This window comes from Hylobates moloch, unplaced genomic scaffold (genome assembly GCF_009828535.3).
Source record: "Hylobates moloch isolate HMO894 unplaced genomic scaffold, HMol_V3 SCAFFOLD_1, whole genome shotgun sequence".
Classification (NCBI taxonomy): Eukaryota; Metazoa; Chordata; class Mammalia; order Primates; family Hylobatidae; genus Hylobates; species Hylobates moloch.
The window spans coordinates 226,196,262-226,206,997 of record NW_026652276.1 but is presented as its reverse complement, the minus strand read 5'-3'; positions in this window follow the sequence as shown (position 1 = coordinate 226,206,997).

Genomic DNA, 10,736 nt, shown 5'->3' with positions numbered 1-10,736 from the left:
ATTTTAAAAATAAGTCCATGAGGATAAATGAAATGACCACAATATTTTAAAAGATAAAGTGAAAACAACTCGTTTTTGTAAATCTCTTCGCTATCATAAATGTCAGTATCCAGAAATAGCATTAATGGGTCAGCATTTTTTCTCAGGAAAGACAATAACGGAGGCGGGAGAGATAAAAACAACTGTGACAATGGTATCCAGTGCAGTTGCTTTTTATTCTTTAAATTATCTATTCTTACTTAAAATTATTCCTGTTTATCATGAGTTCAAAATAATCCAGATGTTTAAAGGGTATGAAAATATTATTTCATCCCATTTGCTAAAATATAGAAGATGTATTCTACATAGTATATACTCAAATTGCCACATCAAGTCATTGAGTAAGTAATCTAAGCACTAAACGGTATGTTTTGAAAGTGGTGACCTACTGAAAAACTAGTTAGGAGTCCTGGCTGAGTTCTCTCTCTGAGAAATTCTTTCTCTAAGAAGAGTAGTGATATTGTTTATTGATCTGCAAATGAAGAGCATCAATTAAGATCGGCAATGCCCATGCCTGATAAAACTCCGATATTTTGTATATTGAAGTAAGGATAAAATGATTACATCAAAGCAAGTCGGGGGAGTACCGAGTCAGACATTGTTCTCAGATTAATAAAAATGTTTGGGTGAGGGGACATTAGCTTCCTTCTTTTAACAATTATTTTTGTAATTGTATCAGTCAAGGTTCTTCAGAGAAACAAATAATTGGGGGTAGGGGGAGAGAGAGAGAGAAGAGAAGAATTAAGATTTATTTTAAGGAATTGGTTCATGTGATTGTGGTGGCTAGCAAATTCACATCTAAAATCTGTAGGGCAGGGTATTGGACTATAAACTCAGAAAGGATGACTATGTAACAGTCTTGAGACAGAAATGCTTCCTCTCCTGGAAATTTCAGATTTGTCTTTTAAAGTTTTCAACTGAGTGGATGAGGCTCACCCACATTGTCAGGGTAATCCCTTTTGCTTAAAGTCAACTGATTGTAATTGTTAATTACTTCTACAAAACATCTTCAGAGTAACATCTAGATTGGTATTTGACCAAAGAACTGGGCAATATAGCCTGTGCCAAGTTGACACATAAAATTAACCATCACAATGGTGATGTATACTAATTATAGTACCTTCATTTGGCACCTAAGATGTCTTAGGAATTATTCTTGGCACTTTGAATAAGCAGTCTTATGTAACCCTCAACATAGCCTTATGAATTTTATATTTATATATTGCTATTTTCACTTGAGACAGGAGGAAATTAAGTCTGAGGAAAAAAACATTGCTCACAGAGCAAAGCTAATAAATGGTGCAGTAAGGATTAAAATTCAGGTTTACATGAAAACAATGTGTGATGAAATTAATATTGGAAAAAAGTCTTAAAATTCAGATTCAGATACATTCTCACTACCCAGCTTTTGAACTTGGGACATCTAACAGTCTTATTTTATTTATATCTGTAATTTAGAAGTTGAACTGGATGCTTCCTAAAAATAGTCTGTGATTCCTATTTTACCTGCCTTTCTTTTATAACACATTCTTGCCTTTTAAACATTCCATGAGAATTTGGGTTGGGCCATTTTCTTGAGCCATGTAATGAACATTTTGTGCTAGTTGATTATTCAATTACAATAAAGAAGTGACAATCCATTATAAAGAGTTATGAATCTACACATTGGAGGGCAATCCTGTGATTTTGTTTTGCCTATCAGCCTTTCCATCTGCACTTTTATTATAATGAAACAAAATACAACTTAATAGTTAGGGGACCACATAAACTGAAGCAAACGGTAAGGATGGCTGATGCCAGATGGTGAATTTTGCCAAGATTCACTCAACACTCTTTCCTCTCCCTAGGTGTCTTGGCCCAATATCTACTTACCTCAGTAATAGAAAGCAAGTTTTTAACACCATTACCTCCATTACCTGCTCCTGAACCAAGGCAGTTATGAAAAAGCAAGCTGGATTCTTTTTCTCTCATACATCAACTACAACACTGTCAGCTGAGTTCCATTTGCAGAATCTTTATTACTGCTGATGATGTCAGAGAAAAGGAACATAGCTTGATTAATGGATTGCAGGTGGAATTTACAATACTGGCAACTGAAAATGATCTTTTGATTTATAAACTGAGAACATTCAATGTAAAAGTCACTGAGAGTGAATAAGTATGTTTAAAACCCACCAGATCACTTTAGGAAATCGATTTTCTATTTATAATTACAATTTAAGTATCATTAAAAAGCTTCTTTCCTTTCCGTTTTGCATACGGTTTTTGGTATTCTACAACCATTTGCCTTTCTGAGGGGAATCAGTGTAGGGAATCCTTCCACAAGAACCTATGCTTCCCTTTGTAACTTATTCCAAGACAATGGTGCATGTGTGCATGCATGCTCTACAGACACAAACAGTCACATAGCACACATACAGAAATATGAACATCTGAAAGTTTATCTGCTATAATTTCACATGTAATCCATGACAGTAATATTACTTGTAATTGGGATATTCATTTGCTCAGAATATGTTTAGAGGTCACAAACCAGCATCTGGCTTTTAACCTACTCCATTTCTCTACTGCCCCTTTAACAAAAATATATAATTTGACATTTCATTGGCTGACTTTAAATCTTTTTTTCTACGAGGCCTAAATAAAGCTGGATATTTTTGCTTGTTAAAAGGAGAGATATCTAATGTTAGATAGTGACCTGGTGAAAGGTAAAAGGTAGATCCCTTCTTGGAGTGAAGGTCTTTCATTCAGTTGCTTATGATTCTTATACCATTGAGGTTTAAATAGGCATCCTGGTGGAAAGGCACCTGACATGTTACTCCTAAATGCAGAAACTACACAGTGTAAGACAGTTCTATTCTTTTAAAGAAGAAAAATCTCTGGGTATCTTATTATTAATATGTTATTTGTCTTAGTTTGTTTTGTATTCTTATAAAAGGATGCCCGAAACTGGGTAATTTGCAAAGAAATAAGGTTTATTTGACTCATGATTCTGATGTCTGGAAAAGTTCAAGATTACGCATCTGGTGAGGATCTCAGGCTTGTTGGTGGAAGTTGAAAGGAAGTTAGCATGTGCAGAGATCACGTGACAAGAGAGGCCTCAAAAGGTGGTGGGGGTGGGGGGATGCCAGGTTCTTTTTAACAACCAGCTCTCTTGGGAACCATAGAGTTAGAACTCACTCACCCCTAAAGGAGGGCCTTAATCTATTCACCGCCATGACCCAAACACCAACCACGAAGCCCCACCTCCAATCTTAGGGATCAAATTCAACACGAGTTTTGAAGGAGACAAACATCCAAACCATAGCATTATTCAAAGTGCAAAAAACATGCTGAGAGACAAATATCACTTAATTATTTCTGTAGAATCTATTCTTTTTTCAAATTTATTTTAATTAACATATAAAACGATATATGTTTATCATATACAACGTCTTCAAGTGTAAGAAAAATACTGCATAATCTCACTTATTTGTAGAATCTAAAAAAGTTCATCTTATAGAATTAGATTATAGAATGGTGGCTACTAGTGCCTGGGGTGGTTGAGGGTCAGGGAGAGATATTGGTCAAAATATACATAATTACACTTAGATAGGAAGAATAAGTTCTAGAGGTTTATTGTGCAGCATGATAACTATAGTTAATGATGATATATTATTAAAAAATGCTAGGAGTGTGGATATTAAGTGTTCTAACCACAAAAGTTATAACTATGTGAGTCTATTCTCTATTAAAATTTCTCACTTATCTATTTTTCTACTGACAAAATTGTATATATTTATCATGTACAACATGTTGTTTTGAAATATGTATACATGGTGGAATGGTTAAATCAGGTTAATTAACATATGCATTACTTCATATGCTCATCATTTTTTAGTGAGAGTCCATTCTTTTCTCACATTATTCTAATTTGACTTTACTGAGTCTGTAACAGCCCTCTCACTAGTCTTTTTGGAGTTAGAGATGGTTTGTCCATTCATTCTTCATCTTTCAATCATTTGATATTTATTGGTTGAAACTCAGATGCATAACTTTACCTGTAATGGAGTATACTTCTGTATAGTCCCAGAGATATGCCACACATATTAGAAAGGGACAGCTTTAAGAAGAGATGGAGAAAGCATGCCTCTCTACATTGGAGATAACTTAACCTTCATAATTTTCTATATTATTATGTAGCATCAATAAATCAATATCCATGTTAACTTTAAAAATATAGTTGTATGTGCCCTTGGACTTACCCCAAACAAGCTCTTAATACTCCAAATCTGTAGCTATAATCACTGAATACATCTGTTAGAGCTTGGATAATATTTTTACTACAATCCTCTATGGTTATTCTACAATTAACATACAATAGTTTTTTAAAATTCATCTAAAAATTGCTTCTCTAAATTTCCTTAATCTATAAACTAGTAGGAGGCATAGCAGGTATGCCTCTCAGTTAACAGATTTGAATGTGAACTAAATTTAAGGTTCTGTTCTATTATTTCAACTTAATTTTGAACCACTATTTCACTGGGTTAATATGACAATAATCTTAGTCTTTGGAGAAGAAAATGTTTGTCCTGATATCTAATGTCTTAGGTTTTGTCCGGGTCTGGAGTAGCATATATACTTTCAAGGCACAAAGGGATAGGAGGCCAGCAGATTAACTTATTCATCCTAAAGCCAACATGAACATAAACCACCACCTAAACATGGCTTCGAGTCCAGCACCCTTTCATGCTGCATCCTACACCATGCTGGGCATGGGAACGTAGCTGAAATGCCCTTCAAAGTCATATTGGTCTTGTTAGTTCCTCAGTGGGCTGCTGGAAAGAATGTATAGAAATAAACCAGCTCACTAAAAACCAGAGGATGTTACCAGTAAACCAACACACACACACACACACACACACACACACACACACACACACACAGCTCTCATTTGCAGCATTTTTCGATTTCTGTGGTGTAAATACTCCCACCATAGTCCATAGTCATTTTCAAGCTCCCAATATAAAGTCATTGAATCCACAAATGTGCAAATTTAGCTCATGAGAGTTGGTTTAAGCTGGATCCAGCATACCACTGTGTCTGTCCGCTCCATTTCCTTTTCTCAACACTTTCTCTTCACTGCGTCTTTTTCCAACAATGTTAGAGAGGAGACTAAGGGAAGGTGGGGAAGGGACTTTGTTTTTTCTAGCCAATTTTTCCACCTCATGTTTCTAAAACAATTTTTCTCTGCCCCAATTCCAAATACCATTTCTTCTTGGGGCTTAGGCTTTTGGAACAAAAGACAATAATATTTGCAGAATATTTCCAATTTCCACGTTACTGAATTCCTTTCCCTAGTCCCGGAGGAAATGGCTAACCAACTGCTTGAATGAAGGAGTGTAGATTGAGGGAGGAGAAATACTTAATTTTTCAGTAATCCCATCACAAAGTTTTAAGATAACAGGCTTCACTGGTTTCAGCAAATAATCGAGAGTGCCTTATTTTTTCAGATAGATATTATTTTTTAGAGCAGTTTTAAGTTCACAGCAAAATTGAAAGGAAGGTACAGAGATGTTCCACACACACCCTCCCCGACAAAGGTACAACTTACTCCTCTATCAGCGTCTTGCACCAGAGTGGTCCATTTGTTACAACTGGTGAACCTTCACTGACATATCATTATCACTCCTGTTAGTCTGTTTTGTGTTGCTGTAAATGAATACCCGAGGCTAGGTAATTTATGAAGAAAAGTTTACCGTGGCTTACGGTTCTGCAGGCTGTACAAAAAGCATAGAGTCAGCTTCTGCTTTTAGTGAGGGCTTCGGGAAGCTTACAATCAATCGTGATGGAAGGTGAAGAGGGAGCAGCCGTGTCACATGACAAGAGAGTGTGCAAGAGAGCGGACAGGCTCTTTTAAACAACCAGCTCTCACATGAATAAATAGAGAACTCACTCATTACCTCAGGGATGGCACTAAGCCCTTCATGAGGGATTCACCCCATGATGCACCCCACCTCCAGCATTGGGGATCATATTTCAACACGAGATTTGGAGGGGACAAAAATCCAAACTGTATCATCACTCAAATCCATGGTTTACATTTGGATTCACTCTTGGTGTATATTTTATGGATTTTGACAAATATATAATGGCATGTGTCCATTATTGTAATATCATGCAAAATAATTTCACTGCCCTAAAAAATCCCCTCACTCCACCTATCCATCCTTTCCCTAGCAGCCAATGATCCTTTTACTCTCTACATAATTTGGTCTTCTCCAGAATGTGATATAGCTGGAATCCTACAGTATGGAGCCTTTTCAAATTGGCTTCTTTCACCTAGTTACATGCATTTGTTTCTTCCATGTCTTTTTATTTCTTTTTAATCCTGAATAGTAGTCCTTTGTTAAGACGTACCACAGTTTAGTTATTCATTCATCTGCTGAAGGACATCTTGGTTGCTTCCGAGTTTGGGCAATTATAAATAAAGCTTCTATAAACATTAATGTGCAGGTTTTTGTATAAAAATAAATTTTTAATTCATTTGAGTAAATACAAAGGAGACTGATTGGTTGGTTGTATAGTAACAGTGTGTTTAGCTTTGTAAGAAACTGCCAAATCGTCTTCCAAAGTGACTGTACTATTTTGCATTTCACCAGCAACGAATGAGTTCTTGTTGCTTTAGATCCTTGTGAACTCTTGGTGTTGTCAATGTTTTGGATTCTGGGCGTTCTAAGAGGTGTATAATGGTTGCTTTAATTTGCATTTCCCTAACAACATATGATGTTGAACATCCTTTTATATGCTTATAGGCCTTCTGGACATCCTCTCTGGTGAGGGTTCTACTCAGGTATTTTGCCTATTTTTAAATATATTTTATTGCTGAGTTTCAAGAGCTCTTTATATATTTGGGATAATAGTCCTTTATCAGATAAGTCTTTTGCAAATATTTTCTCCAAAGCTGTGACTTGTCTTCTGTTTCTCTTGATAGTATCTTTTGCAGAGCAGAAGTACTTATTTTAAATGAAACCATCTCAGTTATGTATTTTATGGATTAGATCTTTGGTGTTGAATCTAAAAACACCATCACTATACCCAAGTAATCTAGATTGTTGTTCTATGCTATCTTCTAGGAGTTTTATAGCTTTTTGTTTATATTTAGGTTTATGATCCATTTTGAGTTAATTTTGGTGAAGGTATAGGATCTGTGTCTAGATTTTTTTTTTATTTTTATTTTGGGATGTGGATGTCCAGTTGTTTTAGCACCATTTGCTGAAAAGATTCTATTTTTTCCATTATACTCTCTTTTCTTCATTGTCAAAGATTATTTGATTATATTTATGTGAGTCTATTCTGGCCTCTCTAGTCTGTTCTGTTAGTCTGTCTATTCTGTCAGCCAGAGTGCCTTATTTATAATCTCTATTTTCCTCTTTACACATTGGGATCTTAACCCTGAATGTGTTGTCCTATAATTACGTCTGCATTGTAAATTGGTTCATCAATTGTCAATTCTAACTAAATACACTTTTGCCTTCCATGAGTCCTTAGAAAAAGTCCTTAGTATGAGACATCTTCATAATATTGTAATTCAGGAGTAAAATTTACCAGAAATTGGTAAGTCTCACCAATGCTATGGTGATGATTTTCTCCTGTGACTGTTTCCATCAGAACCCAGCTCCATCTAGCTGCTGTGGTCTTCTCACTCCACATTGCCATCTGCAGTGACCGTGGCAGTGTAAGAATCTTGCTGATTATTATGGTGGAGATTTTTGTTTTCCCTTGCAAAGTTCTATGCATCTATTAACTCTTCCTTTTCATAATTTAAGAATAGCACTAAATTTAATCTGGAGAACCAGGTTCAAATTCAAGTTTTGCATATATATATATATATATATATATATATATTTCAGTAACCTAGAAAACATATCTAGCCTTTCTTTTATCTATTTTTATATTTTGTTTAACAAGCAATGGCATTTTCTTGCCTTGTTTTGTTCAAAAGATTTTGCAAGGATTATATATGAATATATATGTCAATATGCATCAATATTATTCAAATGTTGATAATTTATTATGATCACAAAGACACAGAAAATAATATTGATTTAGCTATGTAGAAATAAGTAATGATATAATGTGTGAATATGCTTTAATGTCTGTACCTTATACATTTTTGTTTCTGTGAGAACCAAACGCATCTAGGAGGAAGTATCACAAGAGAGTGGACCCTTAGGGATTCCTAGCTCCATAAACACTGCTTCTCTGACCTTTTATCTGAACTCCAGAATATATGATAAATGCTATGTGATTTTTTTTCCTCAAGTGAATACTGAAATTAAAATATTTCCAAATAAATTAATAAAAATTGAATAGATACAGTTTTCATTATTTCAGTAAAGCATTTGATAAAAAGTTTTGTGCCATGATGTTCCAAAGGCATTTCAAACAGAAACTGTCTCTAAGTTATGTTACCACCCTCTGCTCACTTACCCACCCTACTCTTCCCCTATTCTCTAATCACCCTAATGCAATTGTAGTTAGAATCCCCCATTGAGATTGAAAGTAGAATGTCAGTTACCAGAGGCTAGGAAGGGTAGCGGGGAGTGGGGGGAGGAAAGTGGGAATGGTTAATGGGCATAAAAATATAGTTACATAGAATGAACAAGGTCTAGAATTTGATAGCAAAACAAGGTGACTACAGTTGGCAAGAATGTGTTGCACATTTTAGAATAACAGAGGGAGTACAATCTGAATGTTTATAACACAAAGAAATGACTTATGCTTAAGGTGATGGATACCTCATTTACCCTGACGTAATTATTAGATACTATATGTCTGTATCAAAATATCTCATGTTTCCCATAAATATATGATATAGTTTGGCTCTGTGTCCCCACCCAAATCTCACCTTGAATTGTAATAATCCCCACGGGTCATGGGAGGGGCCCGGTGGGAAGGAATTGAATCATGAGGGTGCATTTTTCCTGTGGTGTTTGAGTGATAAAGTCTCATGAGATCTGATGGTTTCATAAAGGGGAGTTACCCTGCCCATGCCCTCTTGCCTGTGGCCATGTAAGACGTGCCTTTGCTCTTCCTTCACCTTTTGCCATGATTGTGAGGCTTCCTCAGCTCTATGTGGAGCCATGAGTCCATTAAATCTCTTTCCTTTATAAATTACCCAGTCTTGGATATGTCTTTATTAGCATCATGAGAATGTACTAATACAATATATTAACCTACTATGTACATATAAAAATTAAAAAGACAATTTTAAAAATATCTCCAGTTGTTCACCTGCTCAAATAAGAAAATTATTAACTTTCCCTCTCCTCTCCTCCCTCTTGTAATTCTCTTGACTCTTCTTCTCCCATGCTTACTGTCATGCTCCTGGTCAGACCCCATCACTCTTATACAGACTATTGCAGAAACTTCTTAACTCATGGTTACTCTGTGGCCTACAACCTCCACCTCCAATCTGTTCTCTTCTCTACCCCTTACCGTAGCTCACGCAAAAAACACAAATTCAGATACATCATTTCCCCCTTTAGAAAAACATCAATACCTCCTCCATTAAAAAAAAAAAAATCAAACTACTTAAATAAATTAATATGGTACTTGACACCTGTTTCAATCTAGTTCCCAGATAACTTTTCAGCAATCTCTCATCATCCCACCCTCCACACGATTTGCTATTTCTGTAAAATAACACCTCTGAAATATTCTATGTCAAAATTATTCTTCCATTCTTCTGTGTCTCTGAGTCAGGATGTGAATTTTACTATTTAAATGCATATGGAGGAGTTGGAAGGATTTAAAGACTGTGAGGAATGCTTGAGAAACAGGGTTTTTATTGTTAGTGGTGGCAGTGGTGGGTTTTGGGGGTAGGGGTTGTTTGTGAGTAAAGGAAATCAAAATTTTTTACCATAAAATATAATTTTTTGACATTTTGAGATGGCTGTTCAGAAGCTCTGCAAACAGAAGTAGCCCTACAAAGCTGTCTTTGTGGGGAAAAATTGCATCTGTAGATAGAATCTGAATTGATGAAGCCAGGTTTTCTGATTTTTCAGCAAACCTTCTGAGAGCTAAAGGCAAGTGTTCCTTTGGCCCCTACAAGTGTTTCATCTAGAGACAATAAAACAAGGATTAATGGCTGCCTCTTAATATTTAAAAGAAGCCATGAAGTGAATGAGGAGGAGTAATTCTTTATAATACAACAGGATTTCAAAAAATAGTGAAATTTATAGAACCGCAGTCTTTTGCTGAGCTATTTTCTTTTTCCAAAAGAAAAGACTATTTTAATTGACAATGTAAAAAAGAACATCAATGTATTGCTAACCTAGTACCCTTACAGGATTTCTTTAATTACTCTATTACATTTTTCAGAATGCTTACTCATAAGAACAGGGAGACTCAAAAAGGTTTAAGCAACAGAGCTAAGACTTAAACTCCAAATTGCCCCACTCAAAGTGACATGTGTGTTCTTACCACCAGCTCTGAGCTGCCAACTATCCATTTGTTTAAGATATGATAGAATAAATTTCATCATTGGCATGAAGAAATAAATCTGCCATTAAAAAAAGATCTTTCTCAACATTAAAATTGGATAACTTAATACACTGGTAAGATTGGTATTAGAAATTTTTTTCAATTTCTATTTTTTTGTCTTTTTTTGTTTTTTGTTTTTTGTTTTTTTTTTGCAAATGTACTGTTAAAAG